We start from the raw sequence: 12,500 nt of genomic DNA, 5'->3' as shown, positions 1-12,500 counted from the left end.
TACATTATAAAACTGCAACTCTTCATGTTTATAACATTGTACTTAACAATCACATAAACTACAATTCTCATATATAAAGATGCATTAAAATATCATTCACAAGTTAATCCTACCGATACATTAAAATAAATAAATAGTTTGTTTTATTTGTCTTACCTTCTAAATTTTGTTCAGGGCAAGCAGTGCTCAATAATTTAGCTGATGAGGTGTTGCAATATTGAGAGGCAGAGAAATGGTGACTGCACACGCGGAAGCTTCTGTAGCTTCAGCAGTTAGAATTTCGTCAAGTTAAGTTAATACAACATATCACTTGTCCACACTTTACAACATAATAATTAAGTAAAATACCTATCAAATACCTTTCTTTATCTTTTGGAAATCTATGAAAATGATGTGAAGTATGTATATCTTTTCGCCCTTTGCATACAACACATGGATGTGACTTTCCAACCATTATGAAAAGCGCGCTCTCAGAGTCTCAGGTTCGTCTGCTGTGGTCACGTTTTTTTGTGAGAATGTAAACATATGACGTCATCGACGGTTGATTGTAGCGACATCTCTTAAGCTGGCCACACAGGTGCAGTTAAAACTGTCAGTTTGGACTGTTCAGTTATAACTGACAGTTTTAGCTGCGTTTGTGGGTTTTAACTGACGTTTGTGGGACCTTCAGTCTCAGGTCAACAGAACTGCGCAGTTCGACTGAAGCAAATAGAAAAGTTAAAAGTTTTAACTGTCAACTGTGGCTGTTTGACTGAGAACTGAGCGTGTTTGGGCCTGTGGGGTTCAACTGCGCAGTCCTCAGTTGACCTTCAGATATAATAGCGTATGTTTCTTTTTTTCAGTGATCACCAGAAAAGGCCAATAGAGTAATTATGCCTAGGAAGGGAAATCAAACTATTGCAGACTTCATAGAAATGTATAAATCTAAACCTTGTCTGTGGAAGGTTAAATGTGCAGAGTATCACGACCGAACTAAGAAAGATGCGGCATATGCCAAATTATGTGATAAATTACAGGAAATTGAACCTGGCGCTACAAAAAAATCAGTGCTTGCAAAAATCAATAGTCTCAGATCCGCTTTCAGAAAAGAGAGAAAAAAGTACAAGATTCAAAGAAGTCAGGATCATCTACTGACAGTATTTATAGATCAAATCTTTGGTATTACGACCTCATGGATTTTCTTCATGATCAAGAAGTTCCAAGAACATCAACATCGAACTTGGACATTGGAACTATTCAGGTAAGGGAAATCTAATTGCGTTAATGGTTCAAGGAGTATTACTATTATGTTTATTCTAGTGACATATTGTAGCATTTTTAAAGTTCCTAGAGTTCTATATCAGGTGAAGTACAATACAATATATATGTTTCATGATTAATTCTGAATCTAATACTTAATCTAAACAAAAATTATGTATCATGTGAAATAGGTTGTACTCTACTAAGGAATAAACATGTCAAAATATATAGTTGTGAATATGGCAGATAGAGGCCTAACTGCTTGAACTTTTATTATCATTCTTTGACCAGTTAGCAACATAAATTAATGAAGTTATCATTGAGTATTCCTTAAAACATGTTTATTTTGCCATGTTAATTTACCATCATTCATGAGGTAGTGCATGAACTTATCCCTAATTTCTTTGGCATCATTAATAATATTTCCCCGTCGACGATTTAGGGGGATCATTTTGGAGTTGGAACTATCACAACCTACGGAGATGCACAGATCCATCAATTCTGTTTTCTTCGTATAGCAAATTAGAAGGAGCATATGTACTTGATTGCTCTTCAATCAAGAAATTATGCAAAGCACAAGCAGCCATTACTACCTTTTCGATATTTTGGGGGTCCAGATTGATTGAACTTTGAAATATTCGGAAGCGTGCTGTAAATACACCAAATACATTTTCTACAATATGCCTTGCTCGGCTGATCCGATAATTAAACTCTTCCTTTTCCGGTGAATCCAACTGTCCTTACCTGAACGGTTTCAAAATGTCAACTCTGAGAGGGAAGGCATCATCTGCCACGAAAGCGTATGGAACATTTGTGAAATTGTCACATACATCATCTGGCGGTGGAATGTGTAGATTGGCATGTATGAGCTTTTCATAGAAAATTGTATTCTGCAGAACACCGCCATCTGATATTCGTCCATTTGTACCGAAGTCTACGAGCAGAAACCTATATTCTGCATCGATTATTGCCAAAAGTACCATGCTATGCTTGCCCTTATAGTTATAATAGTATGATCTAGAATCGGAAGGTGGAACAATATCAATGTGCTTGCCGTCCATGGCGCTATGCAATGCGGGAACTGCCATCTTTCCTCAAATTTTGTAGCTATGGCCTTCCATTTCTCCTCCGAGTTGGGAAACTGAAACAAGTAAGAGATTGAGAATTGGTTAATATAAACTTTATTGATGGTGTGAAAGGTATTGCTTCTACTGACTTTGTTTCCCTACCATCTTAACAACAAACACTTACATAAATTTCACCGTTTTAACTGTACCAATTTCATTTATTTCAGGAATCTGATGATCATTCTCATTTGGCGGAAGAGAAAGGTTTGAATGAAGGGAGAGACAATAATGAATCAACAAATGCTACTAGGGAGCAAGTGACAGACATGTCAGAAGTACAAGTAAAGTATGCTACCGTTTCACGCCCTGGTGCCAGTAAAAGGAAGATGAAAAATGATGATCTAACGGCAGAAGTTCTAACAACGATGCGAGAACATTTCAAGAGAATAAACAAAGAACTACCTGATCGTTATGAATTGTTTGGAAAAACAGTAGCCTGTAGGTTGCGAGGGATGAACAAACATTTGGCATTACTTACTGAAAAGAAAATATATGACATACTATTTGATGCAGAAACTGGTCAAGTTCATTCACCATCAGGCAATTAACCATCATCTACTCCAAGTCTTCAACATGGAGCACCCGGTTATTCTATCGCGCACTCGGAGGATTCGATGGCGACCTTCTTCTCTCAATATAATCCTAATATGTGATGTTTTGTCGACTCATGGCGTAATTGCAAATAGTATAAAGAATACTTATAAATGCAATAAACTTATGAAAGGAACCCATAGTAGTTTTGCAATATTTGTATTCACTTATAAGAATGTGATGTTCTTATTTCCATGGACCAATCTAATACCTAAATATTTTACTTGTGTGATTACATTGATGTAACTCAGTTACATAGAAGCATTAATAGATTTTTTTACATTTCGTTCCAATAGTTTCGTTTTTGTACAACGAAAAGTACTTGAACATGAATTAACAAATGACAGGAAATTTAAGTATTTATGCAATATCAGTATTTGTTTTGCTAAAATGGTGAATACATTTCAAAAATACATACCTGCATATACATCCCCAAAACCTTGAACAATGCGTCGCACGTTTCAGGGATGATTTTTCCAAGAGATTGAGGAGATATTCTAGTGGAGAATTTAAGGCATTCATCATACGATCGTCCTGTCGCTAGAAACCTTAAGGTAGCCGTTAGTCTTTCATGAGGCGATATTGCACTTCTCATTATTGTATCTTTCTTTTTAATGAAAGGAGATACCAGAGAAAGCAATTTTTGGTACACTGTTTCAGTCATGCGTAGGTAATTGTGAAAATCAATTGGTTCATCACTTATTTCTTTCAGTAATTGAACATCACTTCTTGCACCACTGTTTGCGCTTCTTAGTGCTTTTTTCTATTTTCTTGTAGCATTACAAATAATTCACCGAGAGCGGCAAGATCGTGCTCCTCGGAATCCACGGTTAAACTGAACGACTCAACTGTACGTCTGTGGACTTGTCAGTTGACAGTTAAAACTGTCAGTTATAACTGAACAGTCCAAACTGACAGTTTTAACTGCACCTGTGTGGCCGGCTTTAAACTGCTCAGGCTGAAAGTCAGCATACTGGAGTCTTGAATCTTCCCATTCTGACAGTAGCTAGACGTCTAAAGTCACTGTTTGGTCCATTAAATTCAAAGTTCGTACGGCAGTAATGATAACATTCAGTGTAACATTAGGGACGTCCTCATTCTCTGGCGGCGGCGGGGGAAGAGTCTTTTCATAATCTGTTCTTATGAAGACTTTGTCACACCCTTTCTCATCGCTGCCGTCCTCGCAGTGGGCGCGGAGGTCACAGCGCTGGTTGCAAGGGAAGCTCTCCTCTCCACACACTGTGAGCAAAAGGTCCACCTTCCCAGCAGAGCATGTACGTGTGTGTGTGTGTATGTATGTATGTATTTGTTTCTTGTAATATGCATTATCAAGGGAATGTGTTCGGCTGATTTTGATGTCTGCATCAAGTATTAGCAATTCGATGTAGATGAAGAAGGTTCATACCAATCTATACTAATAATTTCTTTCTTTACGTTACAACCCCAAAGCAGTCTAGCACCTCTTTACTAAAATATAACACCACGTAACACACATTGCAAATTGTGTTGGCCAAATACTCACTTCTTTGAAGATCTTGTGAACCAGCAAAGTAAGATGTTAAGAAAGCCAACGCGGGCATAAGCAGCAGTATTTTCAAGAAATTTGGCATCATCGTGACAAAGAAATAGTGGCGATTTTTAAAGTTCTAAAATAGAACACATCGAAATATCCCTTTCATATCTACATATGTATGTGTGAGTACGTGTGTGTGTGTGTGTGTTATATATTATATGTATGTATATATATATATATATATATATATATATATATATATATATATATATATATGTGTGTGTGTGTGTGTGTGTGTGTGTGTGTGTGTATGTATGTATTCACACATATAATATGTATATATATACATATACATTTATACATATATATATAGATAGATAGATATGTATATATATATATATATATTTATGTATATATATGTATATATATATCTATATATATATATATATACATATCAGGAAAAGTAACACAAGCGCTGCTACGTACATCATCTTTATTTCTCAGACGTTTCGAAGTTTACCAACCTCATCATCAGTGCTAAAAATATACAAAAAAAGAACCGCTCATACAAAGCAGATTAGCTAAAAGCAATTTAACCTAACCTAAACCTAACCTAACCTAACCCCCCTAACCTAACCTAAACCTAAACCTAACCTACACCTAACCTAACCTTAACCTAACCCCACAGGAGTGAACCTCCTAGACATGTGGACACCCCCACAGAAATAGATCTACCTCAGCAAAATGAGGAAGACACTCAGATACCCCTTCCTCTTAACAATTCCATAACATGCCCAGGCACATTGGAGCTCTTTGAGCCAACACCATCCTCGGGGCTGAAGGAAAGAGAGGAGGCATGTAATAACCTCCTAGAGAAAGTAGTAGGAGCAATAGGGCAGTTAACAAAGGTGATTTCTTACCTGAATGAAAAAATCACCAGAATTGAAACCCCAAAAGAACCAGAAAAAGAAAAAGAATGTCAAGAGGCACAAGAAACTGAAAATAAATGAGACAGACAAACAAAGAAAAAGAGAAACCCAGAGACGTGGATATCCTTCAGCACATATGCAAAAAGGAAAACAGAAAAAGAAAAGAAAAACAAGGAAAGAATCAAACAGAACCTCAGAATACCAAGAAACCTTCCCCAGAGAGACAACCTGCCCCAGACATTACAAGGCAAAAAAAAAAAACAGCAAGCAACAACCCCCTGTAAGGGCCCTTCCGCAAAAGAAGAATGGACATACCATCACAAGCAAGGCCCCCTACCACAGAGGACAAACCCATGTCCAGAGACCACCACACAGAAGGTGGAATCCTCCTCATACAAGGAGGTAACACACAATCCTGGAGGGAAGACCCCCTGAACCAGAATCGGAGAATGAACTGGGAATACCAACCCAACTATCAAACACACCAAAGATACAACGGACAGCCTCCACACAGAATAACCCACCCTCAGCCATGGAAACCATTTCAAAGAAATGGCAGAATTCCTTAAAGAGGAAATTACCACTGGGCCAAAGGGCAAAGAGGAGAAGGACTGTGGCAAGAAGGAGGTTACGGCAGGTGGGCATGGAATTAATTGTATCTGAAGTGCCCCTAAACAAAAGCCATCTCTCTGTTCTCAGAAAAGGAAGATCTTTTGTACCAGGACCTCCCCCCAAAAGAAGCCCTATTGGAGAATCTTGGTAGCTCTATGAATAGATTAAAAGAGCAGATAAACAAAAGATTTGAAAACTCACTCTTGCCGAGCAATGGAGGAAAGGAATATGAAGAAATCACAAATAACAAGAGAAAGGCAATACCTCCACAACTTCCTTTGAAACAGAGAAAGAATCCTCCCACAAAAAACTGCCAGGTTTAGAAAAAAATCCTAAAGGGATGTCACCCTAACATGAGCAAAAAGGAGATGGCAACCCTTAAGGATTTAGCCCAAAACTAAGAGATTGTAATAAAAAATAAAAAAACAGACAAAGACGGAGCTTTAGTAGTCCTGAAAAAAGAAAACTATATAACAATGGGAGAAGCACACCCATCAGATACAGAGACATACATTGCTCTGAAAGATAAAAATGAAGCCTTACAAGAGAGAAAGCAAGATCCTGGTGAACAAATTATATACACTTGATAATTCACAGAATACTAAAGGTATGAAAAGAAGTTTTCTAGCAAGCCAAAGAGATGCTTTACTGGAACATGACCCGTCCATCCTACATTGGTATATACTCCCAAAAAAACACGAAAAGAAGGATGCAGAAACAGGGCTTTGGCCTGGCAAACCAGACTTGAGTGGAAGCAATGCCCCAACAAGACCAGTAGATAGACTTCTAACCACCTATCTTGCTCCCCTATTAGATCTACTACCAGAAAGATTACATATAATATTTTCCTTTGACATAGTGTTCTTATACCCCTCCATCCCCCAGGAGGAGGCTTCATGGGTTATGGCAAACTTTTATAAGTAAAAGAAAAACTAAAGACAGAATACAATATGATTGCCCCCCTCCGAACCTTATAAAAGAGGGTATAGACCATGTCTTATAAGGCACACTCTTAAGATTCAATAACAATATCTATAGGCAAGGCAAAGGTACAGCAATAAAAGCTTCAGTCTCAGTTGCAATTGGAGAAATCTTTGTACATGCAAGCATAGAAATTAAGAGAATAAAAAATTAAGACTCAGCCATCAGTCTTCTACAGATACATAGATGACACTTTTGGCATATTCACAGGCACAGAGGCGGAACTCCTAGAATATCATGGAGAACTAAATAAGATACACCCTGATCTGAAATTCACAGTGGAATATAGCAAGTGTATGAGTGTATATGGTATACAAACTACAGTGTGCCACAAAATATCAAACACTCATCAATACTTGCCCTTCCAATCCTGTCATCCACCAAGCCTCAAGAAATCACTGCCGTACTCACAAGCATTAAGAATAAAAAGAATAGTGAGTGAGCCACTGAAACTAGATGAAGCTTTAAGATATATGGTGAAATTCTTTAAGGAAAGAGGATATTGCAATAGAACACTAGGGTCAGCTCTGGAAAGAATTGGAAAAGAGAACAGAGAAAACCTTTTAGGAAGAAAAGATAGACCAGCACTAGGTCGCCTGATTTTCCCCATGCTATACTCTCCTTCACTGCAGAATGCCCTGAATAACTCTTCAAAAGAAATATGGGAATGGATAATAGAAAATGCAGAAGGAACACCGTGGGAAAATAAATTCACAGACCCTCATCCCATGATAGCTTGGAGAAAAGGATGACAAATACTCACTGTTCTAAGTTTTAGAGATAGGTATACAATAATGGACGTTCATTAGAACGATGAGAAATACTCTGTTTTTAGTTTTAGAGATGAGTGTATATGGTAGGTGTAGGGAAATATTGGACATCACATTGTGCTAACTTTTGGACCTTTGCAAAAAATGGACTTAAGATAATTAAATGATGACAAATACTCACTGTTCTTAGTTTTATAGATAGGTATACAAAAATGGACGTTCATTAGAACGATGATAAATAATATGTTTTTAGTTTTAGAGATGAGTGTATATGGTAGGTGTAGGGAAATATTGGACATATTGTTCTAATTTTTGGACCTTTGTAAAAAATGGACTCATAATAGTTAGATGATGACAAATACTCACTATTTGTATATGGTAGGTGTAGGGAAATATTGGACATCTCATTGTGCTAACTTTTGGACCTTTGCAAAAAAATGGACTTTGAGTAGGACAATGATAAATACTCATTGATTCTATTTGTAGAGATAGGTGTATATATATTAGGTGTAAGGAAATATCGGACATTTCACCGTGTTAATTTTTGGACCTTTGCAATAAATGGATTTTGAGTAGGACGATAATACTCTCTGAATTTAGTTTATAATATATAATATTATTTACCATCCTAATAAAACAGGGGAACTCACCTAGTAGGAGTTTATTCTTCTCAGAATAATTGTAATGAACGAGGCAGAGTATACGAAATATAAGATCAAAATTTTTGAATTATCTAATCTATTCACAAAAGGGGTAGGATCTGTCTGCCAAATACAAAAATATTGATGAATGAAAACATGTTAAACATTTCCCTTTAGTGTAAAGAGTAAAGTTCTGTGTATATATATAATGCAGGTTATAGAAGGTAAAATGTATTTCATAATTTAAACTTCAACCATTCACAGTTGTTCTACAGTGGTAGATTATATCCGAGAATAAAATGTTTTTTTGTTTTTTTTGACATTCTCTTTAAATTGTTAGACTAATTGGGACGTCTGTTACATTAACTGTACATAACATTAAAACATAGCGATCATTTGCTAGATAATGGTCTCGTTACACAGTATTTCGAATGTCCATTATATTCGTAGCTGGGTGGGTAAAAATGGTGGGCGAGCTAATCAATGTCAGGTACTAGCTGTCCAGGGACAAATCATTGTATCTGTTGATACCAAAATTGTACTATGACTTCTGATCAGCAACAACCAATGGGCCACATATTAAACAGGAAGAGAAGAAAGGACTCTGCAAAGAGTATTTTTATTTTGTATATGTACAGTAAATCAATTTAATGCTCAATATATAAAAAAAAAACGAAATACGATTGTTACACCACCCCCACCTTCTATCCACCACCACCAGGCAGGTTAGGCTGTCGGCGTGCTTAACCACAGGATTATGAACACAGAACAGCTCCAAGATGCGCCTAACACCACAGCGGCCCTGAACACCACGAGGGGAAACACCATAAGGCGAGGCAGGGCACGAAAGAAACACACAATAACACGTCTTTTGACATACAGAGATGTTTTTTTTGTTTTTTTTGTCTAGTTTTGACTCCTGTTAAACTGGTTACTATTGTTTTTGTAGGTAAAAGCCAATGTGGATAATTTCCTTGTATAATTTTGTGGATTAATATACTTGTGTCATAAATGTATTTTTGTTGGATTTTAACCATTTGTTTGTTTATGTGTGGTGTTATACATTTCCCATTGCTACTATTGCAATAAAGTTTTGTAGTTTTGGCATTTTTTGTATTGTGTTTCGTTTGTTGAACCCCAGATGTTTAGGCAATAGTTAATGATACTGAGGATTAGTGTTTGTACGGCAGTGATTCTTGTTCCTGTAGGGATTTGGTCTTTAATGTAATTTAGGTATATCAAGGTGCCCATTACCCTCCTGTAAATGTAGTCAATATGTGTTTCAAAAGTCATGTATCTGTTCATGTATACTCCTATATTTTTGACTGAGGTGCTTGATTTAATGTAGCAACCTCCGAATTCTATAGTTGTATCTCAGGGGATTTGGGCAATGTTTTGACGGCTGCCTATGATTTTTTTTTTTTTTTTTTTTTTTTTTTGTGGATTCAGTTTCAGACCATTTCTATCAAAGTAACTCTTTGCTTCTGTAAGAGCCTTGTTTAGTGTTTCCTATTAATTCGTTTAAATTGTTTAAAGAGGCTGCGTGAAGAAAATGAGTCATAGGCGTACTGAATAAGAAGACAGTTTTTCGTAACTGTTGACAAGCCATTGATAAATATAGTAAATAAAATTGGACAAAATATATACCCTTTTGGAACACCAAATGAGACTTGTTGTTTTAATGATAGATTTTCACGTACATTGACAGACTGAGTTCTGGCGGATAAGTAATTTCTAAATCAATAGTTATCAATTCCGTGATTTCTTAGTTTGTTGAGAAGAATTTAATGGTTAACACTGTCAAAGGCATTCGACAAATCACATAGAGTGAGTGGTTATTGTCTATGTTGCTATAAATTTCATTTGTGATTTTCAGTAATGCTGTTTCGGTAGCAGCATCAGCGTTTGACGTAAGCACATCACCCTGGGGACGACGACAAGGACATCATCTACGTAGCGTAGCCATGTTGAGTGCCTGCCAATTATGTCTCTGTAGTGGTCTTTCTCCAGAGTTTCCATGAAGAGGCAGGCCAGAATCGCGCTTAATGGGGAACCCATAGCTAGACCGCTGGTTTGTCGGTATTCCTCTCCTGCAAATTCGAAGGACCCGAAATGTGATGACGATGTTCTTGTCTGCACCGAGCTACCCTTCCTAGACACTCTGATTCATCATGTTGAATCAGACACCAACGACAGCTGCACGGCTGGTGAGAAGGGGAACAGAGGTGTCCTATCTTCCGAGGACAGGAATAGTTTATTATCTAAATTCATCGACACTAGGGACGACAGGGATGGATGATAGTCTCACCAGCCGTGCAGCTGTTGCTTTAACACGTAACCTTAGCTATGCGTTACCTTGGGTAGCGGCTTGCTTTCCCTTTCACACACAAACAAACAAACAAACAAACAATGCGCATAGGTTGGAAGAACACGTTGTTGCACGAGAGAAACGTTTTTTTTTTTTTTCTTCTTCTTCTTTTACCAAAAAAATGTATTTTACAACACAATACGTTCATACATTTGTATCAAGGCTTCTTTTCAATAAAAGCCTTATAAATAAAAGTTTTCGGATGATGTACTGTCCTCTATGCAATAGGGCTCGTATAATGTTTTGTGTTATACATGCCCAAACAAAATTCACCTGGAAAAAAAGAAAAGTGAAGTAATAATTTCAGTCATTTTATTTCAAGACGATATTAAGATTGCAAAAACAAATCAGAGAAAAATAGCTGGTCTCTTGTTCATAAACAAGGAGAAAAATGTCTTACTCCATCCAGAAAGAAAAAAAAACGCCCTTTTATCAAATAAGGGACCACTGTATATTTTCGTATAAGTTCCATATTTAAATGTACTTACAGTGAAATACTCTAGTTTACATGACAAGCGAACCTTTCACAAGAAGATTTCCTTTATTTTATCTGATTATTTGTAAAGAATGTTATGAGGGTGCCCTTTTCAACTGTACGATAATGTCTATGCACGTCCTAGGTAATATATAAATATATATAAATAGTTATACTTGCTAAAGATGTGTAAAATGCGTGATTCATATGTGTAGGATCTATGTGTTTCCTTGCCTCTCTAATATCTGTGTACATATGTGAACATCCCAATAAAGTTGTAAAGGAAGCACAATATAACACGTGAGAACAAGGGAGGAAATAATTTTCTTTTCCGACCGCCGATAAATTATACGGTAATAGGAAGAGACGACTTAGAGTCTTTTGGTCTCTCTCTACGGGAGTGTTGCGAGTTTTATGCGATGAAGACAGCCTTTCGGTACCTGTATGTAGATATTTTTTATCTCCTTCTGTAAACACAGGTATTTTTTCTCTTCAAATGACCAAAACTAGAGCATGGATATGCACGTTTTTCTATATTTGTGACAATCTTATCGTGTAATTCTCCTTTGTATAAAGAAACAATAATCAAGACTAAATGTATGACATGTTTTGCCTTAGAACTTGCTTTTCCACTAGAGCTCCCAATGACACCTTTTTGCAGATAGGCTGCTTATATCTTTACCAATGTCTTTCGTCCGCTATCTGTACCTGGTTCGACATTTGCCGTTATAACTTGGTACGCCGAACATATGATGAGGAAAAAACACGGAGCTGACCACTTTGCGTTACAATTTAAGCCGGTAAGGAACGGGAAACTTTCGGGGTAAATGAAAAGTACTACTATTAATTGCTTGTAATATATTGCAAAATATCGCTCTGGTATGCTGAAAAAAGAATAATTTACCGTCTCAGACTGATTTGGTTGCAATTCATCTAAAGAAGATTGGAACATGTATCAGTAGGAAATCAAAATCTCTTGCATGACAGGGAAAATGAGTATTAGAGGAAAAAAATGGTATTCATTTGCCTTTTACAAAAATTGAATACTTTTACATAAAAGGACCCTTTGAGTAATATAATACAACAGTTGGTGAGCATGCCTTTCTTGTAACAGGATTCTTTTTTACATATGCATATACATAGACAGTCACGCAAAAATGTTTTTGTGATAATATACTACGATGCATATACCGTTTTTGTAAGTTTATATAAATTCATGGGCAAAAGAATAATTCGCTTAAAATACTTATTCTC

The 12,500-nt window shown here is 36.6% G+C and overlaps 1 long non-coding RNA gene and 1 other non-coding gene across 2 annotated transcripts in view; one reads left to right on the top strand and one right to left on the bottom strand.

Moving 5' to 3' along the window:
- LOC122264986 (uncharacterized) overlaps window positions 1–474 on the bottom strand; it is a 1,733-nt gene extending 1,259 nt beyond the window's left edge. The window contains exon 1 of the long non-coding RNA XR_015191971.1: window positions 360–474. This is a non-coding gene — a long non-coding RNA (uncharacterized LOC122264986). The remainder of the gene's footprint in view (window positions 1–359) is intronic.
- Window positions 475–738: 264 nt separating this feature from the next.
- On the top strand, window positions 739–3,504 carry LOC122264985 (uncharacterized). The gene is made up of 2 exons (XR_015191970.1): window positions 739–1,240; window positions 2,534–3,504. It is a non-coding gene; the product is annotated as an uncharacterized LOC122264985 (transcript).
- The last annotated feature ends 8,996 nt before the right edge of the window (window positions 3,505–12,500 follow it).

Source organism: Penaeus japonicus, unplaced genomic scaffold (assembly GCF_977035675.1).
Source record: "Penaeus japonicus unplaced genomic scaffold, GWHDUDI00000001_assembly GWHDUDI00000020, whole genome shotgun sequence".
Classification (NCBI taxonomy): domain Eukaryota; kingdom Metazoa; phylum Arthropoda; class Malacostraca; order Decapoda; family Penaeidae; genus Penaeus; species Penaeus japonicus.
The sequence above is the reverse complement of the archived record's forward strand: the minus strand, read 5'-3'. Positions and strand labels throughout refer to the sequence as shown.